Source organism: Bos indicus x Bos taurus, chromosome 9 (assembly GCF_003369695.1).
Source record: "Bos indicus x Bos taurus breed Angus x Brahman F1 hybrid chromosome 9, Bos_hybrid_MaternalHap_v2.0, whole genome shotgun sequence".
Lineage (NCBI taxonomy): Eukaryota > Metazoa > Chordata > Mammalia > Artiodactyla > Bovidae > Bos > Bos indicus x Bos taurus.
The window spans coordinates 89,018,403-89,032,387 of record NC_040084.1 but is presented as its reverse complement, the minus strand read 5'-3'; the positions used below and the strand labels follow the sequence as shown (position 1 = coordinate 89,032,387).

Genomic DNA, 13,985 nt, shown 5'->3' with positions numbered 1-13,985 from the left:
TGAAGTGCCAGGTGTGCAGCTGAACCAGTGTTTGTGGTTTTTTACAACAGAACTGCGAGGGCAGCTCCTGGCCGCTTGTCTTCTCAGACAAGTCATAGAGCATCCCAAGGACTACTGGGATGCCCCAGGGACAGGATTACAGAGAGGGAGCTGGCTGACTCCCAGCCTGTCTGCCACTACCCCGCCAAAGCCCCACCCCTCTGCCTGCCCTACTTACAACCTTTCCCACCTGCCTCGGGGCCCAAGCCTCTCCGCCCACACCTCCACCACTGCACACACTCTCAGGCCTTTAGAGCACAAATGAACCCACCTTTCATCCCCATTTCATAGCATCACACAAGGGCCACTCTCACTCATGTGGTGACATGTAACTAAATCATTATTTATGCATTCTGCATCTAACACCTATGTTTCAAAAGGCTGAACTTTTTCCAAAGTTCTTTTACTTACATTATTCAATTTAATCCCCATGAAGAGCCATAAAGCTTCTATGAGTCAGATAATATTATTCCCAGTTTACAGATGAAGATACTGAGACCCTGAGGGTGTATGCTTTTATCTCTTTTTTTTTTTAATTTTTTCCATTTTTTTAATTTTTTTAATTTTATAATATTGTATTGGTTTTGCCATGTATCAAAATGAATCTGCCACAGGTATACATGTGTTCCCCATCCTGAACCCTTCTCCCTCCCCATACCATTCCTCTGGGTCGTCCCAGTGCACCAGCCCCAAGCATCCAGTATCGTGCGTCGAACCTGGACTGGCGACTCATTTCATATATGATATTATACATGTTTCAATGCCATTCTCCCAAATCATCCCACCCTCTCCCTCTCCCACAGAGTCCAAAAGACTGTTCTCTTATCTCTTATCAGCCTAGATGCTCAGCTTGCTCCTCCAAGGCAAGGATCAATTCAGTTCAGTTCAGTCACTCAGTCGTGTCTGACTCTTTGTGACCCCATGGATTGTAGCACTCCAGGCCTCCCTGTCCATCACTAACCATGTCCATTGAGTCCGTGATGCCATCCAACCATCTCATCCTCTGTCATCCCCTTCTCCTCTCGCCTTCAATCTTTCCCAGCATCAGGGTCTTTTCCAATGAGTCAGCTCTTCGCATCAGGTGACCAAAGTATTGGAGTTTCAGCTTCAACATCAGTCCTTCCAATGAACATTCAGGACTGATTTCCTTTAGGATGGACTGGTTAGATCTCCTCGGCAAGGATCATATGGATCCAAAACTTTAGAGATGAGTGTTCTATCAAGGAATGGCTGGAAGTGGGGGCTTGGGAAACAGAGAAGCTTATCTTCAAGTCTTAGAACTGTCCTTTGTAAAGACATCTAACATTGGGCACATGACCTAAGTTTGCAAAGCCTTGGTGTCCTCATTTGTAAAACTGGAACCATACTGTTGTTTACCATGTGGAGTGGTTGTAAGGATTAAATGTGATCATGCTTATAAAAAGCTTGGTACAAAATCAGAGCTCCCTAAAAGGGAAATACTAATACGATTGCTGTTCCTACTGCCTCGTGGGCATTAAGTGTTTGTTATAGAGCCAGAGGGTGAAATCACCCCAGGTCTCTGGCATCACGTTGAATGAGAAATCAGGGTACAACTGTACACAAGTACAGACTCAGGCTTGGCCCAACCGCCAAACTGAACACTTCTCTGGACAGCAAAATGAATGGGAAGCATTTGTACCAAGTTTCATTCATCCTTGTCTCAGCAAGAATTTGCCCATTTTCTTTCCTACTCCTCTTATCACAAATGGATGTAACTACCCTTAGGGTCACAAAGGAGAAGTCATAATGGAGGGTAGGATGTTAGGGATTTCTGTACCTTCTCTTCCAATACTTTATGCTTATTACAGACACAGCAGCATTGCACCCATGGCAGGCTCAGCTGACTGCTTTTGTTCCTTTTTTTTCAGGTCAAGTTCCCTGTTTGGTCCAATGGATGCAAACTCCTAGTGGCTGTGATACTGACCATGAGGTTTCGTCATTTATTCCACCAACATTTACTATCAGGCAGTGTAACTAGGCTTGGAATAAAAATGACTTCATCCTATGGAGTTTCTAACATGTGAAGACTACAAGTGGTTTATTAAGTAGTTTAATCTCGTTTACTCCACACAATTAAATCCAGGGGCCACTCCTATTATCCCTACTTTACAGATGAGGAATTTGAGGCCAGAGGTTAAATCATACAACTAGAAAGTGATGGGCATGCTGGTTTGGACTCAGCCATCTCCTGTGGTTTTGAATCAAAATTGCTGAACATCTGAATCCTCACCAAAGAGGTCTGCTAGGGGAGACCCGAGCAGAAGCAGATGCTTTCCAGCAACATATTTTTAGGGGCAAATGGATAATGCAAGGATCTTCCTAGGTGGCGCTAGTGGTAAAGAATCTGTCTACCAATGCAGGAGATGTAAGAGATGCAGGTTCAATCCCTGGGCCAGGAAGACCCCCTGAGGAACGGCGTGGCAACCTACTCAAATATTCTTGCCTGGAGAATCCCACGGACAGAGGAGCCTGGTGGGCCACAGTCCATAGAGTCTCATAGAGTCGGACACAACTGAAGCGACTTAGCACGCACACAGGGATAATGCAAGCCTCTGCATTCTGACTCTGTCTCAGAGTGAGAAAGAAAAAAAATTTACACTCCTTAGAAAGAATGATAAACTCACTGATGTGCAAGGTTTTGTCAGGGTCCAGTGGGAACGATCCAGAGGAAGTCGACTGAATTTGTGCCTAGGAGGCAAGATCACCTTCCTCACCATCACCTTCATCAAAAGCCACCTGCTAAGACTTCCCTATAGCTCAAACGGTAAAGAATCTTCCTGCAGTGCAGGAGGCCAGGGTTCAGTCCCTGCCTTGGGAAGATCCTCTGGAGAAGGGTATGGCAATCCACTGCAGTATTCTTGCCTGGAGAATCCCACGGACAGAGGAGCCTGGCGGGCTACCATCCATGGGGGTCACAAAGACTGAGCAACTAACACATACAAGTACCTTGCTCTAAAACTAGCAGTTTATTACACTCTGTGCAGGGAGCCCAACACGGGGATTAAGGACAGACACAGCCATGATGGACATGAATGGGCAGGGCCATTTCTCAACCACTATGAGGGAAACTTATGCTATGAACATTTTACAACCAATATGGATGATCTACTCAGAGCTGGGTCACTCTCATTCTTGCCTTATCTTTGGCAATTATTTGCCTAATCTTTGTAGCCAACCTGCAGCCATGAACCAGTGCTGTTCTCTGTTTTGGGCAAACTAAAGCCTAGGTACCAGGCCCTGAGTCTCAGCGGTTGTACTGATCAACTGGACTAAATGAATATGGACAAATACTGAGCAAAGCCACAGAAAACCACATGAAAATGTTTAGCAGACCTGAAGTGCAAATATTTACATTGTACAGAGGTTGAGAGTGGGTGTTAGCAAAAAGGAAGAGAGTCGATAACTCTAAATCCTAAACTGAATGAAAGATACAGAGTTAATTGAAATGAAAGATAATTGTTTGACTCCGTTCTTGCTGCAAGTTTGAGAACATAAACTTTAATCCCTTTCCTCGACTGTCATTGCCATAAAATAAAACAAATACCTCCAAGAGTCTAAGAAATAATATCTGCTAGGAAATATGGCACTTACATGCATATTCAAAATTTTTGCTTTTTTTCCCTCCATGTTGTTGTCTCTGATGATTATGTTATTTTTATTCCTAATTTCTTTGAAACCTAATACCCTGTAAGTGTTATATCTAACCACTAGAATAGTATAGTCACATGCATTAAATCCTAGGGGGCAATCTTCATAGGATATTAACAAAATTGGAGCAAACATTTGCTTTGGAGAAAGAGGAAAGGATTATATAGAGTAGAAACAGGTTCTGAAGCCTACATCTCATAAGGATTCATCTAATTTCATTTCTTTTGTCTCTCAGTGTATTTTAAGATAAAATTCAAACACTGCAACCTCATATTCATAAGTTCACTTTCAACATTAATATATATATCATATATACATCATAGATGTGAAATAAACATATATATATATATATATATATACCTACATATGTATGTAAATATATGTGTGTATATATATAATATTCAAAACCAGGTGAGTTTCCTAGCAATCTTGTGCATGGAGTAACTTTGCAAGTCTGTTATATCTGGCCCAGAAAGCCAATAAAAATCTGGCATCTTTGAACAGAAATCAGTGCCATGATCCCAAGTCCTGATAAAGCTCAATACTTACATTAAGATTTTTTTTTTAATTATGTTGGCTACTATGGGCATGTCTGGGAGAGCGAAGACTGGTTACCCTCTTAACACAGCACAGAACTTAGAACGTAACACGCATTTCCTGAAACATGTGGCATGCCTTTAACCAAAATGAAAGTATGCTGCCCTGTCTTTTGTGACTGCCACATCATTATTTAAGTAGCACTCTGTGGTGCAGGGAGACACTTACGTACACGCCAACCCCCTGTAAAAAGTGCCCAGGAGTGTCTTCCACAGGAGAGCAAACTGAGGCAGAAAGACCCAAGAGAACTTGCCCTGAAATCACAGGCAATTTAAAGACAGGGTGGCTGACTTTTGGATTGCTAGATGGCGTAGCTTTTCAGAAAACTTGACTGCCTTCAGGAAACAAGTAATGGCTTATTCAGATTGCTTAGTTTCAACTCACAGAAGTTACGGCACCCAAAGATGACGAAAACAGGTAGCATGTTCACGCTAGCCCGTGATCAGTCCAATTAATAATTTTTGAAATTCTGCCACATTTCGATAATCCAAAACCTTCTAGCTAGAGCTGGATCAAATAAATAGGCGTTATCTGGAGCAAGCAGACAGCCTGTCAGTGAGTGCTAAGAAAAGGGTAGTCGAGTTGCCCTCTGACTCAGCTGAATATCATTTAAAAAGTGGATTTTCACTGTACCAAGTTTAGACTTAACATTTCAACGTCATACTAATACTTGCCAGAAACTTTGCAAAATATCCCTGGAGCATTAAGAGAAAAATGAACATCTTTTCACAGGAGAGGGAAGCTGTAAAGTTACATCACGTTTGTAAATAGTAGCACATATAACAAAAAGAAAAAGAGTATATATATACATATATACTGAGAAGAAGAAATAGGAGTACCTGCTTGAGGAGAAGAATGTCACTGAAAGACTGTCTTCGTATGCTATAGAAGGGCAAGGGAAAGGAACATTAACCTTTCGAGTCCGTTAGGGAACTTCTGAGCATGGAGCCCTTATTTTCAGTTTTGGTGAAATCCGTTCTGAGGCAGTAGACAAGAGGCTGTTATGACCATGAAATTAGGAAATGCAGAAACTCAAAACTAAAGAACTAGCACCACCATTTGACTAGGAGTGGAAAAGTCTTCTGTACAAAATAGAGGAGGGGGTGGCCTTTCTTTCTCCACACCAGGCCTAATTCTCACTGTCCTAGCACTTGGGTCAAGACAGACATTTCACAAGGGTATAAGTCATCTGTTAATCTGATTGAATTTTTTTTTTTTTTAATGAATACCAGCTCACTTTCTCTTCACTACTAATAAAGGTTAAAGTCTAGACAGGCATTTTGGGTTGGAAAAATAATAATCAAGCATTCATTGGACACATAAATTTTGTTACAGCTCAGAACAGGAGTGAGGATGCATGTTCAGTGAGCGTTTTGGTAACTTTCTCATTCAACATTGGTTCGACAGCTCTGCACTACTGATCCCTGATCAGTTAGGTTCTTGACTTCAGTGTCCTGCTGAGGTTAGCTTCTCTCTGCCTCTGAAGCCGTTCCTCTGCCATCTGATCATCCCATGACCCATCTGGCTTTTCATCCAGCCATTTAAGGGTTTGAGGGGTTTTTTTTTCATTTACATATGTAATATGTATTTTAAAGGATCTTTTAAAAGCACATTAGCTTTTTCTATTCAAATCTGAAGGAGGCTGGTTTTCTGCAAGTGAGGATGGTGGAGGACAGGTAAGAGGAAAAGTCTGTCTTGTTCCTGGGCCTTCTAGAATCTCCAAGTGCATGTTGACATCTGTAGGGCAACCCATGCATCTCAAAATCAGCTTAGGAAAGAAAATCAAAATTCTCATAGTCCATGCTTTAAAACATTTTGAAATAAAGGCTCTTAATGGTCATCCTCATGTGGTTCAGTGGCAAAGAATCTGCCTGCTGATGCAGGAGTTTGATCCCTAGGTCAGGAAGATCCCCTGGAGAGGGAAATGGAAACCCATTCCAGTATTCTTACCTGGTAAATCCCATGGACAGAGGAGTCTGGTGGGCTACTATCCATGGGGTCACAAAAAATCAGACATGACTGAATACACACGCACATGCACACACAGGATTGCCTTCTATCTTCTCTATACTTGCGAGTTAGCTGGTAAAGTCATTTGAATATGCAAATTGTCTGAGATTAATTTCCACATAGAGCAGGACAGTTCAGTTCAGTCGCTCAGTCATGTCTGATTCTTTGCGACCCCATGGACTGCAGCACGCCAGGCTTCCCTGTCCATCACCAACTCCCAGAATTTACTCAAACTCATGTCCATCACGTCGGTGATGCCATTCAACCATCTCATCCTCTGTCGTCTCCTTCTCCTTCCACCTTCAATCTTTCCCAGCATCAGGGTCTTTTCAAATGACTCAGTTCTTCGCATCAGGTGGTCAAATTATTGGAGTTTCAGCTTCAGCATCAGTCCTTCCAATGAACACCCAGGACTGATCTCCTTTAGGATGGACTGGTTGGATCTCCTTGCAGTCCAAGGGACTCTCAAGAGTCTTCTCCAATACCACAGTTCAAAAGTATCAATTCTTCAGTGCTCAGCTTTCTTTATAGTCCAACTCTCACATGCATACATGACTACTGGAAAAAACATAGTTTTGACTAGACAGACCTTTGTCTGCAAAGCAATGTCTCTGCTTTTTAATATGTTGTATAGGTTGGTCATAGAGCAGGACATATTTTAGCTAATATGTGAAGTATTTCATTTTGACTAAAGAAACATAAAATGGCAACAAGATTCACTCACAAAAAGAACCATCATATATATTGATGCATTGTGGCAGTTTTATTAGCTTTTTATCATTTTTATTATGATTTGTGGCAAAAGGTAAATTATTTACTAAAATGTTTTGAAGACAGCGCATTCTGAAAGCAAAACATTTTTCTCTAAATTAATTAAATCTTTCAATTATTTGATTTGCCAGAATGTGTGAAGTACACTTTTCAATTAGCATTTAGCTTCCTGTCAAAATCAGTTGTGCACATCAATACAAAGAAGAAAATTATTTAGACCAATAATTCTCAAAATAAGACATCCAATGAACTCGGAACTGAAAAGTTATAGATTATTTTCTACACACTAGAAATATAAATGTATAATATACAATTCAGATAAAATAAAAATTGAATCAATCCTCCTTCAAAGACTATAATTGACATTTATTTGCAGCCCAACATGTGCTTTCTCACCTGGGAAAATAAAAGCTTTTACTATTTTGCCTTCCAAGTATGTACTAGAGGCCAACATTATTCTATGTACTTTCACAACAACTCCACAAGGTAAGTGCTATTGAAAACCCATTTTACAGATGAGGAAACCATGGGCTACCAAGATTAAGTACCTACCCCAACATTTCACAGCTGGAGTCACAGTTCAAACTCAGGTGGTGTGACTCAATCACCAAAAATTTAACACTCCACTACAGAATCAAAACCAGCACCCAGGAGCACACTTTGGGAACACACATTTTTTAACTTTTTATTCTGTATTGGAATATAGCCAATTAACAATATTGCAATAGTTTCAGGTATACAGCAAAGGGACTCAGCCATAGATATTAATGTATCCATTCTCTTTCAACCACCCCTTCCAACCAGGCTGCCATACCACATTGAGCAGAGTTCCCTGTACTGGCACAGTAGGCCCTTGCTGGTTATCTTTTAACTACAGCAGCATGTACATGCCCATCCCACCGTCTAACTATCTCATCCCCATCCTTCCCCCTGGCAACCATAAATTCAATCTCTTAAGTCTGTGAATCTGTTCTATTTTGTAAATAAGCTTATTTGTATCATTTCTTTCCAGATTTCACATATAAGGGATATCATACAATAGTTCTCCTTTTCTGTCTGACTTTCTTCACTCCGTATGACAATGTCTGGATCCATCCATGTAGGACACAAATGTTTTACATGTATCATTGGAAGGAAAAGTTGAGAAGTTATCAGTGAATGGGTAAGATTATGTTTCTACAGATTGACATAGAAACAACAAAGTAAGTGAAGCTGTGTGAAACAATGTAATTGAAACAAACACAGTGCAAATTTAATCTCATAATTCAAACAGTAGTATCATACCTTTAAGTCTAATTCCCTCATTTTGTTAATGAAAAATAAAGCCTTTTATTTCATTGAAATCAAAGCACCCACAATATCTTTATTTTTTAAAAAATCAACACACACATTCTTTCATAGTGGCATGTTATTTATTCAGAAGCACAGAACAAGGAAATTCTAGAATCTTTCCAGGTTCCAAGTTTTTTTGTGTTTTTTTTTTTTTAGTACTTTTCTCATTCCAGAAGTGATCACTAACAGCCTGGTCTTCACAAGCAAAGTAAAGCAGAAAATTGATGCAATCTGTCTGGGTCATTCAAGCAAAATTTTGCTGTGTTCTGGCTGATTCAGGTTAAAATAAAACCCAAGTTTTTGATTTGGAGTGTTTCTGTCTGATGCCCTAGACGATAGCAGAGTTTGTGACTCAATTACACAGTTAATTGCCCAAATTATTTGTCCTTATTAGCAAAGATGTTTCCGCTGGGCACCACTTTAAATATGATTCCATCACATTTATGAAGGCAGCTCTGCATTTTGTTTGTGTCTTGAAAGCAATCACAGTTGAAACTCTGCTTGCCTTGAGATACCAGTCAGTGCCCGAGCACCCACTCACTCATCTCTCTCAGGAAAATTGCCCTGCACTCAGCTCCTGTTGCCTAGACAACCAAGTTGCAGCCATAGGACCCTCAGTCCCCACCTCAGATCAGAGCTAATTGGATAGGCATTTAACTCAGATAGGCAGGGACCAAGGACATGCCTAATATGAAAGGATGAACATAACCAATCACGTTCAAGCTCTCAGGAATGTGAATTTTGGAAATCTAGACTAAGCTATCGAGACACACAGGGAGGAAGAATGTCTTGGGGTAGACTGGAGGCCATCATAAGCAAAGGCTTTTTGGAAAGGAAGTTACATAAAGACAGAGAATGGCCAAGATCAACAAATACGGGGCTCTGGACCCATGAGCACATGGCAGGATACGGCCACAGCTGCGCTGGTCACTGGGCAGGTGTGAAGTCACACAAGTCTCCCATAACCCTATTACCAGGTATTTAAGGGAGTCTGTTCTTTGTCATCAAAAACTGTAACTAAAACACTCATCCTGCATCACAAGTGGTAGCTTGTAGCAGAAGTCACAATGCACAGCAGTCCTGTTTTCAACATGATAGCAGCAATATCTGGTGACTCTTCCCAGTGTTAGTTACTCCAACTGAAACTCTGTAGCCTGGAAGGCTGCAGTCCATGGGGTCGCTAAGAGTCGGACAGGACTGAGCGATTTGGCAGCGAAGGAAATGGCAGCCCACTCCAGTGTTCTTGCCTGGAGAATCCCAGGGACGGGGGAGCCTGGTGGGCTGCCGTCTATGGGGTCGCACAGAGTCAGACACGACTGAAGCGACTTAGCAGCAGCAGCAGTTGAAGCTTACAGGGATAAAGATAGTCTCTTTCTTTAAAAAAAAAAAAAAAAGAAAGGACTAACTTCCTTCAGATAACAAAGATGTTAGGCAGAAAATATGTATACAAAAAGATAGCAATTCAATTAAACCTTACACTTCATCTATAGAAAGGCCTTTAAAACCTCCCTGCATAAATCACATGCTTCTTCTTTATACAGAAAAAGATATATAGCAAGACACAAACATCCCACATGAAGAAATAATTATTGAAAAGACTTCTGCTAGAAGAATCAATGGGTTTTCATACTGATAAGGATGACAAAGGGAGTAACATCTGAAGGATACCATGATTTAAAGCAGTAAAGCTCTGGTGGTCTAGTGGTTAAGAATCTGCCTCCGAAGGCAGGGGACACAGGTTTGATCCCTGGTTTGGGAAGATCCCACATGCCTCAGAGCATCTTAGCCCATGCGCGGCAACTACTGAGCCCACGCTCTGAACTACTAAGCCCGCACTCCACCACCACTGACGCCTGCACGCCCTAGAGCCTTGCACCCAAACAAGAGAAGCCACCGTAATGAGAAGTCTGCACACCCCAGTTAGAGAGTAGTCCCTGCTCTCTGCAGCTAGAGAAAGTCTTCGCCCAATAACGAAGACTCAATGCAGCAAAAAATAAATACATCTTTACAAGTAAATAAAAAATAAAGTGGCAAAGCTAGTCACTCTGCTGAGAGAAGAAAATCTGTGATTCTCCTCATTCCCACGAGACCCTGAGCCTCCCCTCTTTTCCCAAAACTCCAGTCGCTAACCACTGCCCAACTCCATCTATCTCAGTTGCTGGTTCCACAAACTCACACACTCTTCCCCTTGGTGGGAAGCAAGGTCTGAACCAGGATTTGGATGGTGGGCCCTTCCAGGAGTTGATTTTCATGGACTATTAGGAGAACCTGTAGGGGGAAGAAAGAATTCCACAAATGGCACCCAAAGCCAAGGAGCAAGTGCCAGAGAAAAACAATTTTTAAATACAGAGCAGATTTTTGTCACTAAGTTCGTCAACTTCAGTGAAAGAACAGCGGAAGCAAAACAGAACAAAGGGAAGCCTTGATTCCTAAACCAGATGACCATCAGGAGTGAGCAGCTCTCCCAAACTAAGGATTCGGGCCACTTAGCAGCAAGTGAACCCTGCCCTCCTTGGCATCTCTGGCAGACAGTGGTGGCTTTAGCAGGCTTGCAGTGACTCTCAACACCTGGGGCAAGTTCAACAGCATCTGCTTACTCACCTGGGGACACAGGAAGGAAGAATTTGAAAGGCCTTCAGGTTGTAAAAGAAAAAGAGTTGATGGAGAGCAGAGTGAGACAGTGTTGCTTTTTGCCGTTTTCATCATTTCTTTCCTGGACTGGTTTATTCTAGATCAGCTATGGACTACAAGAACTTCAAACTCTATCTCCCAAATACCCCTAGCCTCCCTCCCTTCTGTCTCCTTCTCCATGTTATTACTCAAGATTTCTTCCACTCTGAGCTGGACAAATGCAATGGCATCCTATCTCTTCTGACTGCCTCCAGCCTCTCCTATTTCTAATCCATTGAATACTCCTTCACCAGATTACCTTCCTCACTAACCATCACCATCATGCAAATTAAGTTGCAAATCACTCCCCATCTCCCTGTTACTCAGGTGCCAGCGCACCTCTCCAGACTCAAGCTCAGATCAGGCGGCCTCATTCCCTGCTCCCCGGGAATGACCTCCTCCCCATCTGGGCTAGCTATGATCTCATCACATCTTCAAAGTTCATCTCAAAGGACACCTTCTCCATGGAGCCCTCCCTGACTGCCCACCATTGCCCTGTTCTCACCCACTTCTGCATCCCCGCTGTGTATTTCCTGCACTTTCCCCCTCCAGGAACAGGTCCAGAGGAAGCACCTCCTGTGTGCCAGGCAAGGATGGATAGACAGAACCTTGAGGAGTTTGTGTCTAGAAGGAACAGACACTTCAACAGATGAACTGTAAGACAACATGATAACTGATGCATCAGAACTGAAATACACTCTCACTGAACACTAGATAAGACTCTCAGAGAAATGAAATTCAGTCTGGTCCTTCCTACCACTGCTTGATTGCAGTCAATTGCAGGTTACCTGAGAATGTGTCTTCTCCACCTAGATCCATGGCAGTAATTCACACAGCACCAGACACATTTTTTTTTCACTCAAGTGAATTTCAACTAGAGTAGAAGAGACATAAAGGTATGTTTATCCTCATTTCCCCAACCCTCCATCATCCCCAGTGACCTAGGAGACCTACATTCACCTTGCTCTCCAAGCAGCAGAAACCATACAGCTTAACTATGCACAGGGGTACCGAGTAGTCTCAACTCCCAAGGACATGCCTGTTGGGGTTTGGAAAGCTTCCTCTACAATATAAAAATCTGTACTAGAAACTATTTTCCCTCAAGGCCTAATACCTTTAAGGTCTTTGAAGTAAGGACAGGAAGCAAAAAATAAAACATAGAAACCAACGAACAAAACTAGATAATTACATCAGAGATAAGACATAGCATATTTAAATTACCTAGTTTTGGCATTAAGTAAAATGAGAGGATAATAGACAATAAGACAACATTTAGATTACTAGGTCACTGTTAAGTGTGAAATGTGCTTAAAATGGATATTAATATGAATATATTGTGTTACCATCAGTTGGACAATGAATGTGTTTAATCATTTTCTCCATAATCAAGTTTTGTTTGACCACTATATAGCAAGTTTTTCTCTTATAAAATCATCTAGCCTTTTCTAGTTTGCTTACTCCACTTTTCAAAGCAAAGATCCACATGGATGGTTCCAGGGAACTTGGAATCCTCTGAAATCACAGCCAACCTTTTAGCTACATCAACACATGTTGATGAGAGTTTAGACAGTCTAGAAAATTTCGTGTGATTCTTTCTCTGCTCAAGGTTATGTGGCAGGCTGGATGGGAGGGGAGTTCGAGGGAGCGTGGATCCATGTCCATGTATGGCTGAGTCCCTTTGCTGTTCACCTGAAGCCATGGCAACATTGTTAATCAGCTATATCCCAATACAACATAAAAAGTTTTAAAAAAAGGAAAACAGAAACTTCATGTGATTCTTTATGAAGCCTAACAAGATTAAGAACTACTAAAGGCATGGACTTACTGTAAATTGTAACATGCTGTCAACTATGTTTCCTTGAAATGTTTAACATTGCAGGTAAGATTAGTTTTCAAAACTAACATCTTTTACCAAATTAGTAAAGTTTTATAGTTTGTATCCTTCTTCCAAACTAAATGGAAAGGGTCACTTCTCACTGTTTAACAATTTACTTGTACAAGTCCAAAGAGATCTTGATTTTTAAAACCTAGGATCCATCCTGGTAATTACCAAGTAGTAACACGGAGCTGCTCCTGGCATTCAGGATGAACCCTGGGAGATCAAGGTTGAATAATAACCCAGCAGGTAAATAGTTTTTTCCTATAAAGGCGGGACAGAAAATTGCTATGGATGTAAGCGTTTGTAACTGGGTTTTTAATCTTTCCTTTTTTTCCCTGTGCCTTTTGGGGTGTTTCTTAGGAGATGTGTGTGAGGAGCGAGGGTAGATTTCCAGCTACAAACACCGCCCCGGGCACCTCATGGGGAGCCCGTCTTCTAGAGTCACCACAGGAGGGTCTTTGTTTATTGAAACATTTAAAAGGTGTTTTGGTGGAATTCCCACTCCAAGGAGGAGCCCGGGAGGGAAAATCAGCCCCCACCAAGCTGTGGGTCACCACTAAACCAGCCGAAGCAGCGGAGCCCTCAGACGCTCTCAGCAGAGGAAGCCGCCCGTCCCAAAGAGTTTGTGTCCTATTTATTCAGGCAAAGAGAGGATATTCATTTCAACCAGTGAGGGAAACGTTAGGTTATGTAACCCTGGGGATGAAGAAAATGAGGCTTCTTTTTTTTTTTTCCTGGAGAAAAGTGTTGCGAAATAGTCAAGAAACAGCCTTCGGTTTCCACGGTCACTCCTGCCCCCCAGAAGCTTCTGTATCACAAGATCAACAGTCAGAGCACTGGGCTCTGGGGTTAGGACTAGGGTTAGGGGAAGCCAGAGGAGAACTGGTGGGCCCAGGACCCTCCCCCTACCTACAGCTGCCCCCTCCCCCATCAGAGCTCATCAGGGCCATGGGAACCTCTGACCACACGCCTTCAGCAGTCAGTCCAGAACTGCCACGGTCCAATCATCCAGAAGCAT

The 13,985-nt window shown here is 42.1% G+C and overlaps 1 protein-coding gene across 1 annotated transcript in view; it reads right to left on the bottom strand.

The window, feature by feature from the left end:
* Positions 1–5,269, bottom strand: part of ESR1 (estrogen receptor 1) — a 410,506-nt gene extending 405,237 nt beyond the window's left edge. Inside the window, exon 1 of the mRNA XM_027551868.1 lies at positions 5,145–5,269. The gene's annotated coding sequence lies outside the window, so the exon portion shown is untranslated. The remainder of the gene's footprint in view (positions 1–5,144) is intronic.
* Positions 5,270–13,985: the final 8,716 nt, after the last annotated feature.